A 25,006-nucleotide genomic window follows, 5' to 3' on the forward strand; every position below is an offset into this window, starting at 1 on the left:
GCAACCACCCCGCCTTGGACCTCTATTTATGGTCCATAGCACCGACTGCACAGGGCCTGAGTCCCGCATCTATTGTTCCATGTGCTTGGCACGAACACAGAAATGTCCCCAGGCCTCTTCAGTCTGAGGGCAGCCAAGGCCTATGGCCCCACGAGGAAGCCACAAGAGCCCTGCAGCCTCTTGCTCCCAAGGCTGCCCTGCTGCCCTCAGCACGGAACTCAGCGCCATTCCCCTTAACCTGTGGGCCCTGGCCCAGCTGTGACTCTCCAGATGACATCTGAGCCAGCAGGCTGGAATGCCTCTCTGTGACAGAAGCCATGCTGGGCAGGTCACCAGAAATGCCAGCTAACAATGCCCCGATGCGTGTGCGGGTTCCCACAGCCTGGCCTTTCATGTGTCTGAGTGCACTGTGCAGTCCACTGCCTGGGCAGCCCACTGCTCCCTCCCACGGCCACACTGAACTGCTTCTTGATATATCCCTCCAGCAGCAGCCCACATACCTTCTCCTTCCCTCCCTTCCTCAGGCTTTCTCCCCGCCACGGCCCTTGGCAGCACACTATGGCCTCTCTTCTGTGCCCGCCTGGTTTCTCCTGTGTGCCCAGGCGTCTTTCTCACAGTGCAGTCCCTCCCTTGTTTATATAGCATCCTCCTGTTGCCTGGCCTCCAGGGTTCACTGGCACCTAGGCTGGAGTTCTGGTGAGTGGATTTTGCCAAGGAAAGCATCACTTCCTGTTCGGTGCACGTGCTTATGGCTCATGATTCCTTGGAACTGAGTCTCACAGGTCTTTCCAGTCACTTGCCCCACACCAGGGGCATGAGCCAGCCAAGAGCTCATCATGTGAACCTCAGCCTGTGATGGGCTCTGCACCCAATGCTCACGCCACACTGTTGTTGGATTCTGAGCCATCTAAGAGTAGGTATTTGTGACTGGGGAGACTGAGTTGTCTCTAATCACACCGCTTTCCATGGGAGGACAGGGAGTCCCGGATGCTGCTCCTTCTGGCTCCACATCCTTTCTCTCTCTCTCTCTCTCTCTCTCTCTCTCTCTCTCTCTCTCTCTCTCTCTCTCTCTCTCTCTCTCTCTCTCTCTCTCTCTCTCTCTCCTGCACAATAGGGTGACAGCTGTGACAGTGTCTGGACCTCTGCCAAGAGAGGAAACTGTAAAACTTCAAAACTGTGAAGAGTCACTCACTGCACAGGGGTCATACAGGGAAGGGAGACAGAAAGGAGGGCTAGGACTGAATACCAGCACTGAACCCTTAAAAGGTCTTGCTCTGGGAAGGTGGCTGATGATGCTTCAGGGGCCAGAGGAGAGGAGGCCAGTGTCGATGGAGAAGGGCAAGCCGGTAGCCCATGGCCAGAGCCACTGCCCTCTCAGGATGGGGTCTGATGTACCTGCAGCTTCTCTGAAGGGCGGCTATACTGGGAAAGCCTGGCCACAGACACCCTCAAGGGACACAATGCCCAGAGTCCCTGTGACCACTCAGTGGTAACTAAGACCAGCACCTCTCGTCAGCTCTTACCCCTCTCAGAGCCACAGAGCTGTTGTTTGCTGTCCTGTTGACACAGAAGCTGACTCCCTTTCGTACACTAGGTCCTGCAGCCCTCCAGGATTTACTTCTGCTCACCCTCCCTCATGTGCCCGGCCTAATCCCAGCCACTCTAGTTTTGCACTTGCTATCCTCTGACCTTAGGGGACTCTTCCCCCATGGTCAGAAGTACCTGGTGAACTTCTACTCATCCATCAAAACCCAGTACAAGTGTCATATGCAAATAGTATTCCCAAGAATGGCCCAGTAGCCAGTTAAGATAGAGCAGACCCCTCCTGCTTCACAGGCTCTGGTGTACTGTGGTTAACTGTATATCCATTTCCTCAGTGGCAATGGAGGCTTCTAGAAGGTAATGCTGATTTTCTTTTTTTCATCTCTGTGCCTCAATGCACAGAACAGAGGATGGAGTCCAGCAGGGAACAGAAAATATGAAGATAAGTGGCCCTGAAGAGGAAAGGCCTGGGGCTGGTGAATGTCTGAGTCTGACTTCAAGCAAGATTTGATAGACGGGACGTAGGTTCTTCCACCGTGCACACGCATACATACTGTGTGCATCCTGCCCTGGTCAGCGTCTCTGTGGATGCAGGGCTAGCAAAACAGTGCAGGAGTCTGGGCCCTGAGCTGTGGCACCGCTCTGTTCCTCCTGGGCCTGGGCGAGGTGGATGCTGGAGGTTCACTCACTGAGTCTGCCAGCCTAGCTCTGCAGGCATGCACTGAAACTATGCTGAGAGGGAAGGCCGTCTGAGTCAGAATTGACTTCCTAGCTCCCCTCCCAGAATGACCTCCTTATCACACACAGACAGCAGCAAAATACTAATAATGCCCCCCAGACATTTGGATGGCTTTGTTGCAAAGTCTCACATCTCCTATCTACTTCCTACCTGTGAAACATGGCCCGGAGGCCTTTGATCCAAGTCTGTGTTGCACATGTTCAGGAGGAAATGGGGAGAACTCACCTGTCAGGAGTTCGTTGTGGCGTCATGGTCAAGCTAGGCCAGGCGTTCTGAAGAGCTTCCAGGCTGTTGGAGGCCTGTGTGGGGCAGAGAAGAAGAATGTGATGCTTCTACCATCTGTCAACTTTCACCAAACATTGAAACATGCATCCAAAGCAAAGCCCAGGCATGGATTCCTCCCCACACAGTCACTCCAGGTACGAGACCAAGTTCCCTGGGTATAGGACCCCACCTCAGTATTCCACTCACAGAATGAAAAGTTGGCTTCCTCCTTCCCAGACCTGAAGGTATCCCAGCTTGACTTGTGTCTATGCAATTCTCAAGGTCATGTTCTCCTTGGGAAAACACCCTTCATGGTTTCTTGAGCACCTGTTATTGTAATTCACTCTTTCTTTTTCCACTCATCCATCCATCCATCCATCCATCCACAATAGCATCTAATGCCTTCTTAGCCACTGGTGATAGGTCTCACAGAGATGAAGTTCAGTAAGAAAGGCACACAGAGGCGCAGGTCCAATACCCAGGCTTCTGTGCTCAGCCTAGAGTATGGCCTCCTTTCTCCACAGGATCACCAAGCCTGTCACTGAGCAGAGCACTTTGAACATGTACAGAATGGTGGATGCTGTTTCCATTGTCAGAATATAGACCCATCTTTGAAATTATTTTTCAAAGTTCCTCCTGTTGGTGACTGAGTACTTAGCATCTCATTGAGAAAAAACAGCAACACACACTTTGCAATCAACTTGTATTTGGGCACTCACAATGGTCACCACATTGCATGCACACTCATTTACGATACTATTCACTTCTCATGGATTTGAGTCTATTGGTCAGGGATCTAAGGATAGAAAGAGCATTAACTCTTTAGTGAATCCACTAATATTCAAGACCCATCCAAATTGGTCACACAGCCCAGGGCAGGCTGTGTTCTTTCTCCAGTTCACAATTCTTAGGAGTACCTGGAAAGGCATTATGAGAATTAAATGAGATAGCAGAAAGTGCTCAGGATCTGGTCCAAAGCAGAAGCCCGACAAATGACAAATGAGAAACAGAGGATTATCATCATCACCATTATTTTATTACCATTATCTGTATCATCATCATCACCACCACCACCACCATCCCACCAGTATCATTTCCATCACCTCCATCTCAAAGGCCACTGTGAATATCGTCATCATCAACAGCACTGCCATCACCATTGTCACCACTATATAGCCACCATCTTCACCACCATTACTGTCACCATCATCATCGTGAATTTCATTATCATTATCAACAATAGCAACAGCTTCAATGCCATCACCATCACCACTGTCACCATCATTACCTGGACTCACCATCACCATCCACAATCTCACCACCATCACCATCATCATGAATACATTATTATTATCAACAACAGCAGTACTGCCATCACAGTCCTGGTGACCATCATCGGCATTGCTGTCATCATCATAATCACCACAATTACCAGTATCATCATCACTACCACCAGCACCATCATCAGCACCACCACTACCACCACAATCTTATCACCATTGTTCTTGTCATCAACATTGCTCTCACTGGCATCGTTATCAACAACAGCAATGGCAGACAACCATCAACCAACCTTCACCAACACCCCTCTATTAGGATGCATGTCCTTGTGTTGTGATGGTGTTGTCTCTACTCTCATCTTCTTTTTCAGGTTTAACCCTGTTCTGTAACTTCAGATCAGCATGAACTTGGGGTCAGTTACTTAACATTTTTGGAGTGGTAACTCACAGAACCTGTGACTATCAGGTAAATGTCCAGTAACTGCTGATGCTGCCAGCATTATTCCAATTCTTTTTACCACCAGTTCCTGGAGGCAAAAACAATCCCAGTCTCATCTCTTTCTCCCTGCAGGGTTGAACACAAGGCCTCTCTCCCAAAAACATCACCAAATGATTGGTTAAAGAGTGTTAGAGGATCATACAAAATCAGATGCAAAATAACTCTAGGAATGGGAGCACGGGGCTTGGCCAAGGATAACAGCCTTCTTGGAACCCTAAAAACATCAACAGAGCTCCTGAAGGGAGCCATTTGTCACTCACGGAGTCAATCTGCAGGGCCACTAGGACAATTCATTTATCAAGCTGACACCAAACTTTTACATTGGCTCAGTAGCCAGCGCTTGCCCACTGCTTTTTTTTCTACATTTAAATCTTGTTCCCATCTGCCACCCCATTTAGTCTCCATAAAAATGCTTGGAGGCAGATAGAATAGGCACTGACAATCCATTTTGTAAATAAAGAAATTGAGGCTCAGAGGGGTGACAACTTTTGCCAAATGGTTCACAGCAGTGAAGGCCATGATACAACATGGCCCAAGCTTCTATGCATGGCCTTGACTCTTTACTGGTTCCATGACACCAACCATATTACACTCTCAATGCCCAGTTGCTCTGCACCACATAGGATTGAGTTAAATTCCTTTGAGTTTTAATATGTCTACTTTAAAAGGAGAAATGTAGGGGTGAGCCTAAAATACTGTCCACGCCCAAAGGGGGCCTGGACAAGGGTAAGTAGAACAGGTGAGATATTTAAGGAAAGGAAAAGGAAAACCGCGCTCTCTTAGAAGCTAGTCACGCTCCCAGAACTTCTATCCCTGTTCATCTTATAAGTATATTAAAAATATTAGACCTCTTTTTCAGATAGTGTTACTGCCATCTTCATTTGGTGTCAGAAGCTTTTACCCAGCTCCCAAAACTAGGGCTTGGGGAGACGAGCCCCAAGCGACCCCGCTGCCGCCTGCCTGAGGAATCTAATTTACACCAGGGCAGGGAAATCCTGAGCAGGGCATGGGTAGTTAGGCAAGTGAACAGAGCTCCCGCTGGGTCCCAGGACTGGCTCTTATGTGGAGCAGTTATGGGATGCTAGGCTACTTCTCTGTGCCATGATCTCGTCTACAAAGTAAAGACAGTGATATTTGTCTATGGAGTTGATGTGAGGATTAAAAAAGCTAATCCATGCATGGTGCCTTAAATATCAGATGACACCCAAGACAGTATAGGTCTAACTATTGCAACTAATGATGTGTCTCCTGTAGTTAGCACAGGTCCACCACTGCCAAGTCCCTGATAAGCCCACATTAGGTGTCTGGCTGGATGGAATGCTCCCTAGGAAGAAGTGAGTGCCCATGTAAGCACAGCTGACTGGTGCTGGTGCGGTCTCCCACTGCCTGGCTCCATGCCAGATCAGCTCTCAAAGCCCTTCCTCTTCTCCAAGCATCCTAGCTGCTGGTTAGGATCACAGGTTAAGCTAGATATCACCCCATCAGCCTGTTACTCCACAAATGCATATTTGCCCCAGCTTTCACATCTGTAACGTGAGGGTACTCACATCCACCCTGAAGGATGCTAGACAGGTTAAATGTCCACGGTGATGGTACTGATGAACTGAATTCAAGATCTGCAGCAGGTAGCTGGTAGAGTTTATCCAGTGCAAGCTCATGCTGGGCTTAGTGTTCCTTCCATGAGTCCTTTTCCAGGGATTGCTAACAGCCCAGGTAGCATGCTCTCAGCCCAAAGGCTGCAGTGAAAAGGCAAATTTTCTATTTGGCACTCAATGTGGATGGACCTCTATGAAGGAGGGGTGATTGTTTGGGGAGTGGCCCTCTGGACAGCTGCTCCCCAGGGAACCCACACAGGTAGCTTCTATTAAGTGCCAGAGATAGCAAACAACAGCTGGTGAGCAGCTACCTCCCAGCCGGCAGTCTCTGAAGTGGCTGCAGACCTTTTCTGTCTTCAGTTTCCTCCTCCCAGGCTTAGAGGTTGGCCGGCCTGCTCATGGGAAGGAGTGAACATTTACTGAACCCGAAGTTTCCATCCATGTGACCTCAGCTTCATGAGGAGCCTGCAGGTGGGCACCTTGATCTCAACATATACCGTGGCAACATCTGGGCAGCCTCAAAGCCTGTGCCTCGGTTTCCTCATCAGTGAAAGTCTGCTGACATAGTGTTCCTTTCACTCATTTCACAAAGACATTGAACCGCAGAAAGGGAAGCACATTGATCAAGATCAAAAAACTAACACATGAAGAGTCGGAGCCATTAGCCTCAAAGCTCCATTTGCTTGCTCATTCATTCATTTGTTCGTTTGTTCATTCATTCATTCATTCATTCATTCATTTGTGGTAGACACTGATCTGTAATAGCTTCTTTTTAAAGATATTACCATTATCTATTATTACTCTTTGCTCCCAAGGCCTTGGGATTTAAAGAAATTCAACTTAACAAAGACACATGACAAGCACTATGCAAAGTCCCACAATAAGGGACCACTGGAATTGTCATGCCATCCTGTACACTTAGTCTCCTCCTTCCCATTCCAGATGACAATCCAGGCAGCTCAAAGACACAAGAGAAACTATTCAGATTTACACACTAGGATACTGGGCAGAAGCTTGCATCCATCTCACCCCAAAATTACCATCCAGGAATATACTGAAGGGAAAAATTTTGAGGCACACACATGGAGCAATGATATTGTAAAACATGGGGAGGGCAGATACAACATTGAATACGTAGTCAAGCTCTCTCATGGGTCAGCAGAGGACAGCTTGCTGGCTGTATTCAATGTGCATATCAAGTTTTGCAAATAAAACTTTACTGGAACACAACCACATCCATACATTCACGTGTTCCTGGATGTGACCTAAGGTCAGGTTCATTATTCCTGATGAAGCTGGAACAATGGAGCCTATTAGGACTGGGCGGTGGAGACAATGCGGTGACTTGGAAACCCTGAGATGGACTTGAATGATATTCCACTGCCCGTCAGCTGGGTCCTAGGAACGTTTCTGACTCGGCTTCCTTGGTTACAGAGAAGAAAGATGGCAGCCCAGTGGGAGAATTGTCGGAAGAACTGCATCCATTGCTGCCTGGTCCACCCTGGCAACCAGAGCCCCAGCCAAACCTGGGTCCTCCCCCTCACTTCTCAGTGTGGAGGGGGCAGATGCTGCATCCATGCAGTCCTGAAGAAAGGATCCGGTGGTTCTGGGCTGTGGCCGGGGAGGGGGGGAGGACTTGCTAACAGAGTGTGGAGAGGGGCTGTCCCCCAGCACAGAGAGATTTGATAGAACCTTCAGCTCCATGAGGGGGACAGAAGGTGCCTTTGGAGAAAAGAAACAATGTAAAAGGAGGTATCAGGAGGATATGCTTCTTCTGGGCATCCTACCTGCACATGTTCGGGTCCCCGGGGCTGCTGCCAGTCTGGGGCTGAGTCTGCACATGTTCAGGTCCCCGGGCTGCTGCCAGTCTGGGGCTGCATGAAATGATGCCAATGGCAGAGGATCTGGGCAGCAGGGAAGCTGGGAAGCGCCTGGGTCACTGGTGTCACTGGATGTGACCTACTCAGAGCTTCCCCACCCCAGGCTTCTGGAACTAACTAACCCCTATTGTTTAATCCCCTGTAGCCAGCTTTTTGTTACCTTTGGCCCAAAGCATACCACACGATTCCAGTTCACGGCTGTGGATGTAAGGCCTGCAGCAGCTGGGTGGACAGCCTCGGAGCCACGTGAGATGGCTCTATGTGAGAAAGGGTTCAACTTTCCACCCCTGCTCTCCTCTGCCCCTGACGGCAGTCCCCGCACCACCCGCCTCCCTTGCTACCTGCTGCTCACAGGCTGGCCCTCTATCTAACGATGGTGGGGCCCCTAAAGGGCCTTAATGAGTGCCCTGAGTGTAGAAACTACTCCTGTCTTGTTCCTGGCCTATTCCTCAGTCCCGGTGCAGGTCCCAGCTGCAGCCTCACACCCTAAGGTCCTTGGTCCCTGAACTGAGCGGCTGTGATTGTGACAGGACGGCATTCTGTACTTACTTCTGAAGTACCTGCTTCTGCCAAGGACTCTAAAGGTCTTACCCAGTGACTTCTTGAATCCCCCAAAAAGGGCTGCGTCAATTAGCTGCTGTGTCTTTTACAGATAAGGAGCTGAATCCCAAGAAGTGGCCCATTTGTCAAAAGTCACATGGCTGGTACGTGGTGGTAATGTGCCCCCAGTCCTCACATCTGCACTCTCAGCTCTGTCCCGCGCCCCCCCCGTCAGCCTTCCAGTCCCCTCCGCATGGTGGGCACGACCGGAGCTGCCTCTGGTTTCTCTCACTGCACGGCACTCCAGCCTCCGGTCCTGATAGGAATTCATTTTCTTCAGAAAGGAAGTGAGATGGGCAAGAGCTGAGAGAATAGGCTCAACCGGTGTGGGGAGAGCACGGGGGACTGAAAGCAAACCCGAAGGCCTCAGGACTGCGGTTTTCTGGGTTAATGGTGGCTGTCCATCACCACTGCCTACAGATGCCAAGTGGGTCAGTGAAAAGCCAGGACTTCCGCTGTTCAGTCCCAAGTGTAGGAACCAGCTCTGCCCCTCAGAAGTTCCATGAGCCTGAGGCAGTTCCATGGGCACATGAGCTCTTTGAGCCTCAGACTCCTCCGCTGTATAACGGAGCTGGCGATCCCCTTCTGGCATGGCTTCATGGAGAAGTGCATCTCCCAAACGCCTGGCTCTCAGCAAAGGATATTTCCCTCTCTAGCCTGTTCTTCATCAGTTTCTGCTGCCACTTGGAGCCGGCTACTCCTGAGGGCACTATCAGAGCAGTTCCAGAGATGCTCACCACATGGTTGGCAGAGACCCGAGCACACACGGCACACTGGAGATAAACACAGGGTCCAGGCACCTGATTCTGAACAATGGGTTATTCTGGGGTTTTAATTGCTCATCAGGGAGCAGACAGGCTCTGCACAGTGACCAGTGCTGGAGGATGGGATGAGCAGCAGTAGAGTTGACACACCGAGTGCAGGTGCAGAGCGCCATTCAGCAGGCCACACATCCCAAAATGTCACAAGGAGGTTTTCACAAAGCCCTGGGGTGACCAAAATTTGAGTGTACAAACGGGGGAACTGTAGTGCAGGGACACCAGAGCTTTGATCACAGCTTCAACAAATAGCCACGTGGTACTTCATCCAGGCAGGGCTCCATGCCGTGCTAGGGCGATCTTAGGAGGCAGGAAGGAGGCTAAGGAGACAAGCATCCTGCCTGGGGACAAGTGTGAGAGGAAGTACAGAAAAGGACAATGATAGTATGAAGGAGGCACACTCTTTCTCACAGGGGCATCATTCAATAAAGTTCTGTGCTTGCCTGTGCCACACACTGCCCAGGAGCTGGAGATACACAGAGACCAATCCAGTCCCCGTCTTCATGGAATTTGGTCTCATGACCGAGAGATGCAGCGATGGGCAGATGGAGAGGGGTAGGATAGAAAGCTGGGGTGTGTATGCTCTAGAGTAAAGCAATAGAAGGGGCCTTGGGGGGTCTACAGTTGGCTGATGCTTTAGGCAGATGGCCAGGGTCCATGCTAATGGTGACGGATTAACTTTAGCAGGGGGACAGGCAGGGCAAATGGATGCTCTGTCCTGAGTGAAGATGGAGAGCCAAACTCTGAGCTGACCTGCTTGCCAGTCATTGAGAACCTAACACAGCCAAGATCTTCCCAGTTCTCTACACAGCATGCATCACCCCCATAGCCTCGGTAGATTCTTCCTCTTCCTTCTTACTCCCCAGGGAGTAAAACACCAAGGAGACCCCTGAGCTGCCAGCTCCAGGCTGGACTTATGCTAGAACGGACAGTAGGCAGACCTTCTACCATCCACACGTAATAGAGCACGGCGGGTCCTCTCGCCACCACCTCCTGCCGTATGGAAGTCTTGGTGTCAACATCTGAGGTCCTTCCACCTCTGTGGAGCTGTGTGACCCTGACAAGTCCAGCAGAGCATCTGCCGCAAGTGGACACAGCTGTTCTTGAAGAGCCACTGGGAGGATGCAATTAAGAGAGGCAAGCACTGCCCTCTGGAGCCACTGGTCTGCTGAGCTCTTGACACACACAGACACTGGGTCCTCCTGCATCCGTTCCTCTGTCCCAACCCAGAGCACCCTCCTGTCTCAGGGATCTAGAGTCCTGGTAGCTCCTCTTTCTCCTCTCCCTCCCCTTCTTTCTACCTCCCTCCCTCCCATCTTCCCTTCCTCCTTCTCTCTCTCTCCTCCCCTCCCCTCCTCTTCCCCTTCTCTTTCTCTCTTCCCGCACCGAGAGTTGGACCTAGGTCTCTATCCCCAGTCCTTTTCATATTTTCTTTTATTTTTAAGACCATCTCACCAAGTTTTCCAGGAAGGCCTTGAACTTGCTAACTTCCCATCTCAACCTCCCGAGTACCTGGATTTTCAGGCCTGAACCACCAGGCTTAGCCTTTCTTTCCTTTCCTTCCCTTCCCTTCCCTTCCCTTTCCTTTTCTATTCTGGGTTTACTATTGGCCCTGAACATGATCACCAGTTCCCAGAGAGCAGCTTAGTCACCTGCCTGAACTCAGCAGGAAACCACACTGGTCCATTGGCAAGTGAATTTGGAGAACAGGGCAGGTTGAATCTTAGGTTCAGAATTAACTTTCCTATCTAAATAATTCTGGGAAAGTTAACTGGTATGTGTGAATGAGGATGGTAATTGTGCTCCAGGCTCTGCAAAATTATATGGTGACGTCAACACTCCTGTTTCCATTATAGAATGACGGGCTGAAACACGAGTTCATTGAATTTGTAACCTACAGTCCTTCCCACAACATTTTACTCCTTGGGTTCTGTCTCCTATTCTCCTTTTCAGTGATGGGGAACTTACTACCTTCTGGGCAGCCCATGATGTATTTTGACGGCTTCTGAGTATCCAAGATTTTGCTGTGTGTTGTTTTAATACCTGGGATGCAGAGAAATGAGTGGGTGATGAACCACCTGGGGGAGGGCACTCAGTGGGATATTGGGAAGCCCAAAGCACCAGGGATGGTATCTCTGATTATTGGGTCGGGAGTGTCCCTTCTCAGGGCTGAAGAGCCAGCAGGCCCTTCCAATAGTGCTGCTTCCCTGGCTTCCTCCTGCCTTGGCTGCTCAGGGTCTGGACTGCGGGGCACCGGTTCTGAAGCCATGATGTATGATTGATGACTTGCATGAGCTCACCAGCTCAGGGAGGGAGGGTGTTCTGAGGGGAGACTGGAGGGAGGCTGGTTATGGATTTTAACCCTCTGATGTTACTGGCTGGGAATTTACTATCAATAATTCAAGGCAGTGGGGAGGAGGAGAGGAGAAAGAGGCAAAAGTGAGAGGGAGGCAAGGGAGAACGGGAGGGAAGGCGTGGAGGAGGGAATCAGAAAGGAAGGAGGCAGAGACGGCATTGTGGGCATTTCCCACAGCAAGGCACTCCCCCCACTCCCCGCAACCCTTTCACTCAGCAGCAGCTGCTGTTGTCCTTGACTAATGACACCCAGGCTCAGAGGAGAAGAGGCAAAGGCTTGCTGACTCCAAAACCTAGGCTTTCTTACCACCCCTTAGTGCTGGAAGGTGGCCAGGCCAGGAAACGGGAAGCCCAGAGGTCCCTGCCAGCCTCAAGGACATCTAGGCCCAGCTCACACTCTAGGACAAACCTGTAGGGAGAAGAGCCTGGGAGTTCCGCCACCCTGCAGAGAAACCAGCCGCTGGCCTTCTGGACAGTACCAGAACTTTGTTGCTGAAGCTGAAAAAAAAAATTAACGGCTATATTTAAAAAGCATTGTTCAGTTGCTATGGCAACAGAGGGGCTAAGAATAATATAAAAAGAAGATGATATGCCAGGTTGTCACTGGCAACCCAATTTTAAGTGTGTGTGTGTGTGTGTGTGTGTGAGAGAGAGAGAGAGAGAGAGAGAGAGAGAGAGAGAGAGAGAGAGAGAGAGAGAGAGAGAGAGAGAGAGAGAGAGGGAAGGGTTGGATGGGGAAAGCAGCAAGGTTCAGACTATCTTCCCTGTGCCCTCTGGCACCATCTGCCCTGGCAATGTGTCCAAGCATCATCCAGGCCTGGCATCTCATGGATCTGCCTAATTTTGGAGAGAACTAGCACACTCTGCCTTGTGCCCAAATAAAGGTAGTTCTCAGGCTCCTGAATGCTGCCCTTTCCTGGCAGACCCTCCCCAACCCCCACTGCCTGGATTGTTTTCCTCAGGCGTGGAACCCCAGCCCGAGGCACCTCTCAAGCAGATGCCCCCCCCAAGCAGCATCCTCTCTCGGATCTCAGAGCTTTCAGGAGCCTGGTGGACTCCCAGGGGACCACCAGGGAGGGCAGATGGCCAGGAGAGGAGAACATGAGACACATTTATCAACCGTGATGGGAGGTGGCTCAGCATGGGTGGCAGTTCCCCGCATACTGCTGGAGAGAAGTCCATCTGGGGCCAGGGAGCCTGGAGGAGACATAGAAGTCCAGGAGCGGTGGATGGGGACCCACAGACCCTCATGCACCTGCCAGCTGCTTGACAGAGCTGAGATGGCAGCACACCCCTGGGGAGACGGGAGCGGAGACAGGAGCGGCAAAAAGACAGACAAGATGCCCATGGCAGTTTATTGGCGGCACATTTCAGAAGCATCCATCTGCTATTTTTGCCTCTGTGAAAGTCATGCAATGGGGGAGGAAAACTTTGAAGTCAGCCAATCCAGGATCCCCACACAGACGCTGTCACATACTGTTGTGTGAGCAAGGTGTTCACCATCTCTGAAAGTGAGAGACTCTTAGGACCATGACTGGGCCTCAGTAAGCTGGGGTTTCTAAGGTGCCATCTGGGCCACTCACTCGACACAGCTCAGGGCATGATCTCTGGAAGGACTGACTGTAGGGAAAAGCGGAGTGTCAGTTATGTCAGCTATTTTGTCAATGCACACTGACTGAATACCTACCCCCAGGACAGGCTCCTGCTGCATGTGGTCCTGTCCCGAGCAGAGCCCAAAGGAAGACCCAGATAATTTTAGGGAGCCTGCATTGTGAGCATGCACATATTCAGGGGTGTGTGCACCCATGTATTCAGAGTCAGGAGGACAACCTCTGGTGCCGTTCCCAAGCTTCCATCTACCTTATTTTTGTTTTTGCTTTTGAGACAGAGCCTCTCAGTGGCCTGAAACTTGCCAAGTAGGCTAGGATGGTTGGCCAGAGAACCCTAGTCGTCCATCTGCCTCTGCCTCCCCAGTGTTAGGATTACAAGTGTGTGCCACCACACTCATCATTTAAAGTAAGTGCTAGGGAATCAAACTTGGGTCTTTATGCTCCAAGGAAGTAGTTTACTAATAAAGCCATCTCTCCAACCCTCAGGAAGCTAGAGGGAACACCAGAAAGGTAGGGAACACAGATTCTAGGTTCTGGGATCTGTGGGCAAAATCTAGGGATTTCAGAATCAAAATTATAGCACCTGGCATCAGAGTATGCTATGCCATTCAACAGAATACAGAGGGCAGGATCTTCAGCAGCCTCTGGTCCATTCTAAAGCATGAATAGCTTGGACTTCATGCACTGAACGCTTGCTGCTCTGTGAGAGTCACTGGTGGGGCCAGAACTGGTGGGGCTGTCAGGACGTAGGGCACTGCTGACTTGGGGCAGACAGATTGGCTGTGGTCCTATACCCCAGGTTCATGAGGTCTTCCTGGGCCGCAGTTTTAGCCACCTCAACAGCTGATGCAAGAATTAAGATAACATGCCAAGTACTTATTGTGGTATGCACTCCAGATACTTGCTGTTATTCTGTTGTTGCAGCTGTAAGTATATATTGAAGGACACTGGCAAGACTCTATGTAGGTGACAGGGATGCTACTCGCTGGGATCTGAGCAGCTGGCCTGGCCCAGATAGCAGGCTTATTCCATGAGCAATCATCTAAACATGCCAACAGAAAGGAACAAGGCTCTCAGAGAAAACAGCATGGTGGATGTGATCTGACATGACAGACAGTAGGAACCAAGGCCAGAAGGGATCAGAGAAGGCTCCAGTGAGATTTAGTGGGGCACCAGGAGACAAGTTTTAAAGAGCACCCCCTCTTGCTGGGAGGACACTACCTTAGAAAGACCAGGGACTCATAGGATCTCTGAAGCAGGAGCCCTTCAAGTAGGAGTCATAAGAAACATATGCTTTTGGTTTTGAGATAGGACTTCATGTAGCCTAGGACCCCACGACCTCTGTGCTGGACAAAGGAGCTTTGCAGGGCATTTGGGGGAAAGAGTTGAAGAGAACAACATTGAAGCAGAAAAGGAAAAGAAACTGAGTTGGGGAACAACGCTTAGAGGGGGGTGCTGGGGAGCTCCATTTTTAGGGTTAGGAAGGACCGTCATGGGAATTTCATCCGATCGCCAGCCCATAGTCATCCCCTCTCCCACAGGAACAATCTGCCTGTCTAAAACACACAGAAACTCCTCCCTGTCACTTTCGCCTCCTGAGGCCTAGCTTCCCTACACTGTCCTTGTTAAGAGCCCAGTCTCACCAGAAAGCCTCTGGGTTCTTGAAACGATTTTCTGGGGAATCGAACCATAGTCACAGAGAGTAATGACAGGTGACCAGGCTTGGGGAACAGATACACAAAGACTTCTTTGGTGTTTCCTCCAACTCACAGGAGTCCTTGAACAATACACCAACATGGGGGAGGCTGTAGGGCCACAGTGGCCTCAGGATTTGAACCTGGCACTTCATTGTTCCTGGCCCGTTGAAACAAGCAGGTCTCTCTTGCCCTAACTTGCACAGGTCACGAACTGCAGCTGAGACAAGTGGTTTATTCCCAGTCACTCTGAGACTTCCACACTATACTCCAGAGACCAGCCTCCTCCATAGCACAGTCTGGCCTTGGGGTACACTCCCCCTGTCCATCTCCAAACATCAGGCTTCCATCCATGATACAGGCCCCCAGAGATTTCTTTTGTTTTCAAATTTAACTTTTTATTGATTTATTGCAACCCCTACTCAGGAGAAAACAAGAAAAGGAAAGCTGTAGTGTGTCATGGTGAGTCATACAGTCCTCTAGTCCATATATTGTTACATGCAAGTGTTCATTGCAATGAGTTGTTGGTCTGGATTGAAGCCTTGGATTTTTGTTACACTATCAACACTGTGTCATGGAGATCCTGTAACTTTGGGACTGCAGGACCAGCCCCTTCATATGCTCCAGCAGATCATAGATGGGGTGGATGATGGGATGGACCAACTCATAGCTCTGGTTCTGGGTCTGGGTGTGGGTGGTTGCTGAGTTGGCCAACCCACCAGTTCTCCTTTATCCACCACTCTCCAGTACTGCCCAGGCTTGCTCACCCTATGTAGAAAGCAGAAAGAGGCTCCTGCTTTCATATCCCTGGGGTCAGCTCAGACACAGCTATACCACCAGGGACGGCTCTACTGTGTTGCCTGGTTGAGGTGTGGGGGCCACTGTGCTTAGTGCTGCAACTGGCGAGGCAGGGCTAACTCTCTCATTCTAGTGACCTCAGGCATGGCTCTCCCACCTACCACAGGCCTCAAGGAGCCTGGGGAGGGGCTTTTCTCCCTTACCCACACACCATATAGTAGATGAGGGGCAGGGCCTGGTCTCTCACACTCATGTTCTCAAGGCCAGCCTCCATCAACAGGGTCAGCTCTATTGTGCAGGGCCCACTCTCCCTATTTCTGCATCTGGCGAGGGGCAGGGGCAGCTCTCTCATCTGCCGCAGGTGCTGAGGGGCAAAAGGGGAGGGCATCTTTGCCTCTCCCTCACCACCGCATGGCAGACAAGGGGTGCAGGGCCAGCTCTTGCGCTCTCGCAACCTCAGGCAGGATTACCTGTGCCCCCACCAGCAGGATTGTCACTACTATGGTGTCCAGGACACCCAGGGATTTCTTTGAGTCTGACAGCTTGACCTATCACTTCTGAGCAAGACACTCTTTAAAGGCAGCAGAGCAGAGGAGGAAGCAGTCATCATTTTTACCACTGAGATGGTTGACAGTGTGGTCTGTTTCCTGACTGACTCTATTTGAACATTCAAGGAACAGCAGAGTCACTTGGCCCCAAGAGTGACCAACAGCATTAATACACTACCTTCCTAGAGCCCAGTGCATACATCACCTATAGAAGGAGTCAGCCAGCCACTGATGGGACCTAAGCCAGGCCCCAGTGTCAAGGTCACAAGTAGACAGATCAGAACCCTATGCACTACTAGTGGGTTGTGGAAGGGCTCAGGAACTTACAGAGAGGCCCCAGAAACCTAAAGATAGAACTTCTGCGTGATCAGGCAGCAATCTTTCTGCTGAATGTATATTGAAAATGAGATCTCGAAGGAATGCTGTGATGCTGTATGAGTGACAGCATGGATCCCAGCAGCCACAGAGCAGGACACAAAGCTTCACTGAGGATGAACCAATAAGGAAAATGTGCTATCCACAGGTGTGTACTTATACCCATAACAAAACAAGACACTGCCTTAACAAAGAAGGGACGTACTGGAGTATGTGACAAGGTGAGGAGAATAGAGGACAGATCTCATGCTAAGAGAAATCAACCAACCCCAGCAGGACATATTATTGCATGGTTCCATTTGTGTGAGGAGTCTAGATATCTGCATAGTAGCAGAAGGCGGGATGGAGGCAGCAGGGGAATGTCTCTATGAGTCTCCATTCCAGTGAAGCAAATCAAGAAATTCTAGAGACCTGCTGCATAGCAACACGCCCATAGCTAACACAATCATGCACACATGATTCGTGGCCATGGAGAAGGACTCACTAAAGGCTCTTAGTACAGTTTTAAATGCTCATGAACCAGAACGAGAGGTGTAGCAGGTGTGCTGGTTAAGCACCAGCTCTAGCCACTATTGTTTACATAATCTGTATCCTATCCCAGGCGGAGACTGGAACCACTGCCTACTGGTAACTCATCTCACACTATGGAAGCGCAAGCGAGGAAACAGGCAGAGTGGCTGAGTAATTTATCCACAGTAGCTCCAGTGCTCGTGGAAACAGAGCTTCAGTCAGAGCCTAGGCAGCCTGGGTTCCCAACACTACCCTCTGCTGCCCTTCAGGGACACAAATCTCTAGTCCCTCACAGAGGGTGTGCATCCTTCAGAGAGCAAGGAGGGGCAACCCGCATCTAAGGGCATAGCATGGACATTTCCCACGCCAGGCTCCAGGCAATGCCAGGCCTTTGTTTCTAAGGAGGGTACAGTGAGGCCGCAGGAGGCGCTGAGGGTCTGTGAGCCCAGCAGGGCACTTCTCCCCTGGAAACTCCAGTTCCCTTCCCTGGCCCACTGGTCCACAACGTCCTTCCTTGAGTCCCAGCAGCTCTGGAGTAGAGTGCATCTCCAGTGCACTGGGGACCCAGGCAGCCTGACCTAGGCTTGGCTTGTCCCGCTTCCCTCCACACCTTTATCCCTTTGACTTCTCTGGCTCTGAGAATGGGCCAGGGATGCAGCTGTTGTTTGGGAAAGATTTGCTGAACTGACATGAACTTCCTACAAATGTTAACACTACCCCTGACCGGATCATGACATTAGCAAAGGCAATCTCGTTATTCTACCTGCCTCTCCTCCCTCCACTTTCAAGGGATATATATATATATATATATATATATATATATATATATATATATATATATATATGAGTATCCGTCTCATGTCTCATGTGACTATTGGGATATAGCAGCATAGTCTGTATTCTTCAGGTATTCATAGTCCAATTGGGGAGCAGATCAGCAAAGACGAGTGTAGTGTGTCAGGTCTTAACAATTAACTCAAAAAATCAGTAGCCCTACTATATACAGAGGATAAATGTGCTGAGAAAGAAATCAGAGAAACATCACCCTTTACAATAGCCACAAACAACATAAAATACCTTGGGGTAACACTAACCAAACAAGAGAAAGGCCTGTGCAGCAAGAACTTTGAGTCTTTAAAGAAGATAACAGAAAATGGAAAGACCTCCCACGCTCTTGGATAGGTAGGATCAACATAGTAAAAATGGCACTCTTGCCAAAAGCAATCTACAGATTCAATGCAATCCCCATCAAAATCCCGGGGAATCTGGGAAACAGGAAGGACCCTAAGAGAGATATGTATGGTACCCTAGAGGAGAATGGTACAGGATCTCCTGAGTGGATTGGGAGCATGGGGGGAGGGGAGAGGGAGCTAGGAGAAAGACAGGGGGAGAAGAGGACATGGTGGAGCAGGAAGGTTGAGTGGTGGGGAGGATAGAGGACAGCAGGATGAGAGATACCATAATAGAGGGAATAATTATAGGTTTGAGGAGAGATCTGGCACTAGTGAGATTTCCAGAGATCTACAAGGATGACACCAACTGGCAATCTAAGCAATAGTGGAGAGGCTAGCTTAAATGCCCTTCCCTGACAATGAGATTGACGACTATCTTATATGCCATCCTAGAGCCTTCATCCAGTGGCTGATGGAAGCAGAGGCAGACACCCACAGCTAAACACTGAACTGAACTCCTGGAACCCAGTGACAGAGATGGAGAAGTGATGAGCAAAGGGGTCAAGACTGGGCTGGTGAAACCCACAGAAACAGCTGACCTGAATAAGGGGGAGCTCATGAACACCAGACTGATGGCTGAGAGGCCAGCATGGGACTGATCCAGACCCTCTAAATTTGGGTGTCAGTGAAGATGCCTTAGCAATCTATGGGGCCTCGGGTAGTAGATCAGTATTCATCCCTGGCATACGCATAGACTTCGGGAGCTCATTCCACATAGAGGGATGCTCTCTTAGCCTGGACGCTTGGGGGAGGGCCTAGGCCTTGCCCCAGATGATATGACACAGACTTTGGAGATCTCCCATGGAGGGCCTCACCCTCCCTGGGAAGAGGAGTGGGGATTGGTTGAGGGGGTGGAGGGCAGCAGAGGAGGGGAGGGAGAGGGAGCTGGGATTGACATGTGAAGCAAGCTTGTTTCTAATTTAAATTAAAAATTTAAAAGAGACAAGGAGGTTTGGCAGCATATGGAAGGACAGGCTTGAGAATGGACAGGCAGAGCAGTCAGAGAAGACTTCCTAGAGGAGGCAGACATAATACTGAGTGAAAATGGGAGAAGAGGGGTGGGTCAGAAGAAAGGAGGTTAAACACAGGAGACAGAGGGGACCACATTTGAAAGATCCAGAGTCATAAGGGTAGCGTAGGCTAGCTGTTAAGTACTGGAGTGAGGACATAGCTAAGGGCATTTCCAAGGGCCCTTGAAAGCCACTAAAGGAATTTGGGATTTATTCCTGGAGGCTGTGAGAGACTAAATATGGGATGGCAGGACCAGATTTATGTTCTAGAAAAATCTAGAAAAGGACTGGGGAAAAAGAGGCACCTTAGCAGCCATTGGAAGTATCCATAGAAATCCAAATCCAGGTAAGACGAGGTGCTGGCTGGGAGTGAAAGGGGAGAACCCACATGATGTTTGACCTTGACCCCATAATACTTGAGTTACAGAAGAGAGTATGGTGAGTGGAGAAGAGAGTATGGTGAGTAGATAAAACCTGAGTTGAGGGGCATCTCATCCCTTCCTTCCAGGAAGTCTTGCCTCCTGCCTCATCTCCAACCTCACTCCACTGAAAGACTGAAAGCCAGAAGTCCTTGGGAGGAACTCCACAGAATGTTTACTGTCAGGCTCAGAATCTGGGAGCAATTTCACTAACAATGTACCCACGCCATAGAACAATACAAACACACACACACACACACACACACACACACACACACACACACACATGTGCATGCACCCTATAAGAGTGTGCCACTAATCTCAGCAGCACAAGTCGGTCCTGATCACTTTGCTAACATGTGTGCCCCACATACAATTCACTTTGGTGCCTGTCAGAACTCATTAGCCATGAAGTAGGAACAGGCACCAAGGGCATGATGAGATCCAATGAGATCATTATAAAATAATGATTTTGCTCTCTGCTGCCCATTGAGAAGAGGCAGCTCTCAATTTCTTTGAGCTGCAAGAATTGCTATAAAATCCCAGGGATGGGGCTAAGGCTGTGTTAGGAGTTGGTCCTCCTGTTCCCTACTTTGGCCAGAGCCCGAAAGCACTCAGATCATGTGAGTGACATTAGCTTGACCTTCCAGCAGGCCTGAAAGTAACGGGATTAGAGATTTACAGAAAGCAGGTATCCCAACTTCCTCCAAATGCCATTACGTGGGACGGCCTTCAGTCTCTCCTGGAAGCACAGCAGCCTCAGGAGTGACCTAAGAGTGTTTGTAGGTTTGCCGAGTTGGCATGAATATGTCCTGTAAATGGGCCATAATGTCCCTTCCATTGTCATCCTCTGTCACCTTCTAAATTGGCTCCGAAAGAAACAGGCTCACCCTTAGTTAGAAAGCTTTAAGACCAGCCTTCCGCATGCTCTGACTGCTGCCGAATACTTCTCCACTGTGCCCCTTGGAGGCCAGCTGGCAGTCCCCAAGAGAGGGAAGAAAGGGAAACACACACACTACCTAGGACTCTTCTCTCTTGCCACCGCTACTAAGTGACATGGACAGAGATGGAATTTGACTCCACAGTCAGAAATGCACAAGGCCCCACAACAGTGTCCAGTGACATCACAAACCCAACAGCTCTTTTCACATCTGGTCATATTTCTCTATGGCCCCTCTGAGGCTACAGTGGAGATGTCCTACCTGGAGCTGATATCTCTTACTAGGGGCCAGGAATAGGTGTGGGGCAGATCTTGGGTGACCTCTGATGAGCTATGTGTGATGTCAGCTAGAGAACAGGGGGTTGGACTGGGACTGTAGCTCTGTAATAAAGTGCTCGTCTAGCATGCCTGGGGATCAGGGTTCAACCACAGCCCTGAAAAGAAACAAAAAGAAAGAGGGAGGGGGATGAAGAGGGGGGAGGGGAAGGAGGGGGAGGGAGGAAGATGGAACAAGTTTAACCCTAGTTACCCCCACAGGCCTCGCATTAGGCCCCCACTGATGTAAGATAATGCAGGATTGTGTCTGAGGCCATGATCTCCAGCCCAGCTGAGCAGCTCTACTTGGTGAATGTCCCCAGATGTGCCAAGACTAAGTCTTTTCTCTCCATTTCAACATGATGATCTATGAACTTTTCCTACTAATGACCTCAAACCAACTCAGGGAAGTGTGGTGGGCCAGCCACTTGCCTTCTGAGGTTCAGAGTATCAGGTGACTTTCCCAAAGACCCACAGCGAATTCGAAAGGCAGAACTGAAATCCAGACTCAGTCCTCTTCACCGTTTTGGTCTGAAATAGCAAAGCCCCAGCAGGATGAGTCTGCACAAGTAAAGACAAAGCCAGCCTGTGATCCCTGTCTCCAGACCTCAGTGGTTTCAGCACAGGCAGGAATGTAGCCAGACCTCTGTTCTGGGACCCTGCTGCAGCCTCTCGTCTTCTTAGCCCTGTCATAGACTTCCCCAGTTACAGAGACAAGGAAAAGATGATTATTTGCAAGGAAACACTGCCAAGAGGCAGAGAGCCCTGTGACCCCATCTGGACTGCAGACCTTCACAAGCACATGTGGCCTTGCTTAAGGCAGCAGGGAAGAGATAGTTAAGAATTCCCCAGAATGCCCACTGCTTGTGGCCCATGGCATCTGCTCCTTCTAAAGAGGAGTCACAGCTGGGCAGAAGCCTTAGACACACAGCACTGGTAAATCCTTAAGCTAACCCACAGGCCTAGGGTCCAGAGGAGCCACATGGAAAGGGAGGGGCAGTGGCCTTCTGTCTCTTCCCCTAGCTGCCCCCAAAGACAAGTAGGCACTACCAACACCCCCAGAACAAGTTAGACAAGCATTGAAAGCAGGTGACTCCGTTCTGATCCTGAAGATGAAGACAGAATGTGGTGATCAATCCCAGAGCCATTTGAAGACCCAGGAGCAAGTACATTCCTTACCTACCTTGTGTGTGTGTGTGTGTGTGTGTGTGTGTGTGTGTGTGTATGTGTGTGTGTACATTGAAAAGATTAATTTTTTTCTGTGAAACTGTTTATAACAATGGCTCTTAGGACTGAAGAGGCACTCTGACTTCCCAGTGATAACTGCCTATAATCAGATGCTGACCCAGATAGGGGTGGATAACCAAGTCAAACCAACAACCCATCTTGAACATACTATCAAACATTAAAGTCAATCAGCCATTTTTAGACCTGAAACCAACAGTTTTCTTTCAACATTTTTGGAAGCTCAAGTCAGAGCTGGGATGCACTTGGGATTTGAACATGTGTTGGATTTCAAATCCTGGGCTCCTTGGAAGTCTTGCAACAAACTTACCAGTGAGGATCTAGCAGGCAGCATGGCACAGAAGGGGCATGAGAGTGGGTTTTTGAGCAGTTACTGAAGAGCATGGGTGTTGCTCTTGAACAAGACATCAGAAAATCCCTAATACTGCAAAGTAAGTCCCCTGGTTCAGATCAGGGGAGTAGGGCTTCTGAATCCAAGAAGATACATAACCACTCTGTTACTCTGCCTCCTTGACTGGAACAGGGGGGATTACAGTCAGCATGAAGCCCAGTACAATTGTCAGAAATCTAGAGAGAAGGACAGTGAGGGCAGCCAGATATAGAGGGAGGAAGGGAATGCAGGCTGAATCCAAGGAGGGACTTTCTAGCAAGCAAAGCTATCAGTAGTAGGCCGGCTGCTAGGGTAGCCCCAAGCTCCTGCCTCTGGGTGGGGTGGGAGTGGGATCAGACACCTGCTCCTGTCTGGAGACCTGTACCAGCTGCAGAGCCCAACCTGAAAAGGTGACTCCCTGTGGCTTGAGTGACTATAAGCAGGAGGATGTAGTGTCTGCCTCTGGCTAGGTATGTGTCCTAGAAAGGTATGCTGGAAGCTGACTCCAAGGCATGCCTGCAGCCAAGAACTGGTCTCTGATGGTTTTTCCTAAGCACTGCTACTTCCCATGTGTCATTTCACCTTTCACATCCCGAGGCCAGCTCCTTCCTCCACCTCACAGCTGGGGAGAAGCCTAGGGGGCTAGGGGAGCAGAGGCCCGAGACTGGCTAGGCTCCTGGGTCTTCTGAGAACCAGCTCAGCTGCCCCACAGTGATGGCAGCCCCCTTTCTGCCCCCACAGCCCCGTCCCAAGCAGACCCACACCCCTGCAGGGGATCTCAGGATGGAGCAAAGTAGAGAGGATGGGGTTGGGTGGGGTGGGGGGACACACTGACAGAGGGAAATGAAAGTGGCCTTGAGAAAAAGGAACGGGGGGGGGGAGGGGGAAGAAAAGCAGAAACCAAACAAGTGACAAAGAAAATGAGAGTGTCCAGAGGAAGTGGGTGGGTGAGGCGTTGAGTGAGGAATCCCCCCACGGACTGGTGTTTCCTTTCTCTCCAGCGGACAGGGTACGATTGGCTGCCCAGTTGCTCCCTTGTCACCTGGACCAGAGCAGATTTGGTAGAGGAGGTCCAGGTCCCACTCCTGAAAGGATCATGGAATAAGGAGCCTGAGTTTTCCAACTCAGTTCCTTCTGAGTGACGCTGGAGTGTTTATTAGACACCCCCCCCAAGGGTCTCTGTTTTCTACCTACAAAATGGGATCAGGGAAGGAGCACCCAAGCCTTACTGCCTAGACAGACACTTCCCAACACACTGTCTGCTCCATGACCACCCTATGTTTGTGGGCTCTCAAACACTGGGCTGACAAAGTGCCAGCCTACTTCCTGTGTATAGGCTCTCTGTTTGCCTCCTGTCTTGTAGCCTCTCCTTCAGGTAGGTGACTTAGCACAATGATCATGCCTCAAATGGAGGCTGACCACAAATCCATCTGCCCCAACGCAGGAGGGGCCTGGTAGGAGCTGAGTATCATACGGGCAGGAATAGCTAACACTATAGGACAACTTACACTGAGGCCTGGGGCACACTGTTCTCTCTCTCTCTCTCTCTCTCTCTCTCTCTCTCTCTCTCTCTCTCTCTCTCTCTCTCTCTCTCTCTCTCTCTCTCTCTCTCTCTCTGTGTGTGTGTGTGTGTTCTGGGTGCCAGACCAGGGAAAATAGACAGCAGGGAGGCAAGGCACAGGGCAAAGTGCTGGGGTGATTGGAAGAGGTCTGGGGCCATGTCCTTACTGATTGGACTCAGACAGGATCAGGAGGGGTTGCTGCTGTAAGCTCCAGACATGAGGCCCCCTTCTGCAGCCAGACTTCTGCCCTGGTCACAGCTGTCTGCAGACAGATACGGGGAATCCCCTCCCTTACCCCTGCCAACCCTGGGGGGCAGGGGTAGGTTCTTACGAATTGGTCCAGCCAGGGCTTCTAGGCCTGAGCGAGCGTAACTGCTAGGGCAAAGGCGTCACGAGGCCTAGGTGGGTCCCAGGGCCGCAGAGGGGGGCTTTCCTCAGTGTGTTTGTGGGATGCTAAGGGCTTCATTTGCATAGAGGACAGGTGCTGCTCTGGGGTCAAGCTGCAGCCCACGGCCCACACGGTTCACTCTTGTTCTCAGTCACCAGTCACAGCCCACAATAGTGGCGGTTACCAGGCTGCCTCCACCATGCAGCTCTCACTCTTGCCATCCAGGAATTCCCAGAACCAGGCTTTCTATCCCTTGGCCCTCCAGGCTCGGTTCACTGCTCACTATAAAATGAAGATCCTAACCATCCCCACTCCAGGAAGATGTGAGGATGAAATGAGATGGGGTAAGGGAGCTCCCTAAACTCAGAGGAGCGCTGAACCTGACTGCTCCTCCCTCCTGCCTCATCAACACCTGTGT

General features: G+C 50.4%; 1 protein-coding gene across 3 annotated transcripts in view; it reads right to left on the minus strand.

The window, feature by feature from the left end:
- The window catches only part of Hivep3 (HIVEP zinc finger 3), a 411,053-nt gene that overhangs the window by 141,536 nt on the left and 244,511 nt on the right, over nt 1-25,006 (minus strand). For all 3 annotated transcript variants that reach the window (XM_040756759.1, XM_005083921.4, XM_040756760.1), the window contains one exon: nt 2,507-2,580. The gene's annotated coding sequence lies outside the window, so the exon portion shown is untranslated. The remainder of the gene's footprint in view (nt 1-2,506; nt 2,581-25,006) is intronic.

The sequence above is a fragment of the Mesocricetus auratus genome, unplaced genomic scaffold, assembly GCF_017639785.1.
Source record: "Mesocricetus auratus isolate SY011 unplaced genomic scaffold, BCM_Maur_2.0 Super-Scaffold_100014, whole genome shotgun sequence".
NCBI classification, from domain to species: Eukaryota; Metazoa; Chordata; class Mammalia; order Rodentia; family Cricetidae; genus Mesocricetus; species Mesocricetus auratus.